The sequence below is a fragment of the Zeus faber genome (genome assembly GCF_960531495.2).
Source record: "Zeus faber genome assembly, chromosome: 13".
In the NCBI taxonomy this organism is placed as follows: Eukaryota; Metazoa; Chordata; class Actinopteri; order Zeiformes; family Zeidae; genus Zeus; species Zeus faber.
Genome location: NC_137198.1, coordinates 1,540,049 through 1,543,405, shown reverse-complemented (window position 1 = coordinate 1,543,405; position 3,357 = coordinate 1,540,049). Strand labels below are relative to the sequence as shown.

Below are 3,357 nucleotides of genomic sequence, written 5' to 3'. Positions count from 1 at the left end.
CCACCAAACCATCAAACCATCAAACCATCAAACCACCAAACCATCAAACCACCAAACCACCAAACCACCAAACCATCAAACCATCAAACCATCAAACCACCAAACCACCAAACCACCAAACCATCAAACCACCAAACCACCAAACCATCAAACCACCAAACCATCAAACCACCAAACCATCAAACCATCAAACCATCAAACCACCAAACCATCAAACCACCAAACCACCAAACCATCAAACCATCAAACCACCAAACCACCAAACCACCAAACCATCAAACCACCAAACCACCAAACCATCAAACCACCAAACCATCAAACCACCAAACCACCAAACCATCAAACCACCAAACCACCAAACCACCAAACCATCAAACCACCAAACCACCAAACCATCAAACCACCAAACCACCAAACCATCAAACCACCAAACCACCAAACCATCAAACCACCAAACCACCAAACCACCAAACCAGGAGCATCCTGCTGCAGATCTTTGATTTGTTGGTGTAAAGATCGACTCCAATGAGATGACGTCATGATTTGATGTTTGTCGATGTCTTGTTTGTTTTTTCATACTCTACACCCAGCGGTGTCCAGACACTCAACACGTCACTTCCCATTTGACAGATCAGTAAAAGCTCATTGATCAAAACACTCGTTGGTCAAACGAGGGGCCCCTCGGAGCCCCGGGCCCCTCGGAGCCCCGGGCCCCTCGGAGCCCCGGGCCCCTCGTACCTGCTGCCTGACGAGCTGCTCCTCCGTTGGTTCAGTGTTTGTTTGTTTTGTCACGTCGTCCTTTCAATCACCTGCTTCAGTCGTTTGGTTGAGTTCTCGTGCGTCAGGGAAACATTTCTCCAAATGGTCCCCGTGAGGTTTGGCATCCGCCGGGTCCTGCTTCATGCAGACGTCCGTCGTGTGGCTTCAATCCCATAATGATAATATTTGCATTTTAATGTTTGGAGATTGAACTTTTGACCTTGTGAAGGAGGTACAGCGTCGTCACACCTCAAGGTCACCTTGTTGACGCGGTGACGTCTCCATTCGCTTGAGCCTGGAAAATCTCTGGGCAAAATGGTCGTGGTTCAGGACGCTGCGTCCAATCAGAGGTGGAGCGTCTCACCCTCTACCTGTCTGTCTGTCCATCTGTCTTTCCCCGTCCTTCCATCGATCCCTCAGCATTAAATCATTGTCCTAAAGGTCGTGTTTATGGCACCTGCTCGTGTTTCCTGCTCAGTGCTATGTGGGGTAGGGTGGAGGCCGTGCACGGTGAACCTGCCCAGGCCCAAAATAGTGCACGGGGACGTGCGCGAGTCCATGACGACGGGTTCCAAAACTATTCAAGCACTTAGTCCTTGAGAAGTACAGGGGACTTTTCTCAAGAAAACGACCCTTCAGTTGGAATCTAACGTCTAAAAAACAGCAAAGAGAGTGTTGAGCATGATGGTGCTGCTCTGTCACATCTCAACTCCAACAGGAAGGTGGAGCGTCCACCATCAAGGCCTCGACTACACTGGAAGTTCCTACTCTTACTTTGGATGAAATAAGGATCAAAGTCACAGGGAAAAGTGGAACAAATTCTACTTACATGAAGTGGAATTCAAGGGGGTGAGTTTGAGAGCTGCTGAGATGCAGAGCAGAGGCAGCAGACGCAGGTGGAGCAGCGATGCAGGCGGAGCAGTGATGCAGACGGAGCAGTGATGCAGGCGGAGCAGTGATGCAGGTGGGGCAGTGACGAGCGTCCAATCCTAAAAAAAAAAAAAAAAGGAAGAGAGAAGCCACCGTGCACCGCGGGAGTCGGCGGTGATTAAAGGCCCAAGTGCCCTGGTTCCCCTGCAGAGGAGCGGTGGAGCCGCCCACACCTCCCAGGCCTCGCTCGCACTGACACAGGAGAAGGGAGACCCTGAGACGCCTAAATATAACAACCAGTGAGGCTTGGACACCAACCCCACCCCCAGAGGCTGCAGCTCTGCTGCACAAATGTTGCTCCAAGTTTAACTCTCCCACTTCACCACTTACTGCTCTTATCAATGCGAGTATGACTTTGTACTTTATATACGTGTGGAGTGACGCTTCTCCATAGTTTAATGACATGTACAGTACTAATAAAATAAGTAGTACAGTACATTAATAATGCAGTTAAAAATGACCTTGCGTAATACTGAATGACATTGTGAGATTATTTTTAGCATCATTTCTGCTTCCTGGTGATGACAACACTGATGAAACTTCACATCGTCACCAAAAACACATCGTTTCCGTCTGAGGAGAAACGATGACTCCTCCGTCCCCGTGAAGCTAGCTCCAAGTCCAACTGGCAGCTGATAGGACAGACAGGTCCTGGAGGCCCACCACAGGGGTCAAAAGGTCACAAAAGGCCTTTCATAGCCGTTTATAAGGTCCATGTGAACTCTGAGGCCCTGACCTTTGACCCTGGCTTTATAAGTTGTTGCGCATGCTCTATTAAAGTGCCTTGTTAAGGTGGATTTTATTATTTTCATTTATCTGCATTGGGAATGTGTTGTTTAATAATATGTAGTTTAATAATTTGTTGTATAATAATATGTAGTTTAATAATATGTTGTATAATAATATGTTGTTTAATAATATGTTGTTAAATAATATGTAGTTTAATAATTTGTTGTATAATAATATGTTGTTAAATAATATGTTGTTAAATAATATGTTGTTTAATAATATGTTGTTTAATAATATGTTGTTTAATAATATGTTGTTTAATAATATGTTGTTTAATAATGTATTGTTCAATAATATGTTGTATAATATGTTGTTTAATAAAATGTTGTTTAATAATATGTTGTTAAATAATATGTCGTTTAATAATGTGTTGTTTGATAATATGTTTAAATGTTGAGGCCTGTCGTGTGTCATGATCTAGTGTATTATTATCTTCTGTTTCCTGTGGTTGGGGTTGAAAGGAGCTGAAAAGAGAAGGAGTCAGAGCGTCACCGTGGAGATGATGAACAAGGCCACGTTGGTGTCGAAGCCTCCATGTTCAAACACCTCACAGACTCTCCACCCTCCACCCTCCAACCCCCACCTGAAGTAAAGGTTATAGCTCTTCTTCTTCTTCTTCTTCTTCTGATTCATTGTGGTTGTGTGTAAGTAACTGGAGCCGCCACCAGAGGAAGCTCTACTCTTATGTTTCTTCTTCAGTTCTGGTTCAAGTTGAACATAGAGGCTGTTTTCCAGTGAAGCATCAGGTTTCTATGACAACGTATGTTATAATAAATATGATCATTATTCTGCAACGTGTCCTTTCCTCCTCGTTTAACGTCCTTGGATGGACAGTGGAAGTGACAATTTTTCTTTTTCTTTTTTTAAAGTTTATCAAGT

General features: G+C 44.5%; 1 protein-coding gene across 2 annotated transcripts in view; it reads right to left on the bottom strand.

The window, feature by feature from the left end:
• The window catches only part of syne2b (spectrin repeat containing, nuclear envelope 2b), a 159,734-nt gene extending 157,285 nt beyond the window's left edge, over window positions 1-2,449 (bottom strand). For both annotated transcript variants that reach the window (XM_080011861.1, XM_080011863.1), the window contains exon 1: window positions 1,589-2,449. The gene's annotated coding sequence lies outside the window, so the exon portion shown is untranslated. The remainder of the gene's footprint in view (window positions 1-1,588) is intronic.
• Between the last annotated feature and the right edge of the window lie 908 nt (window positions 2,450-3,357).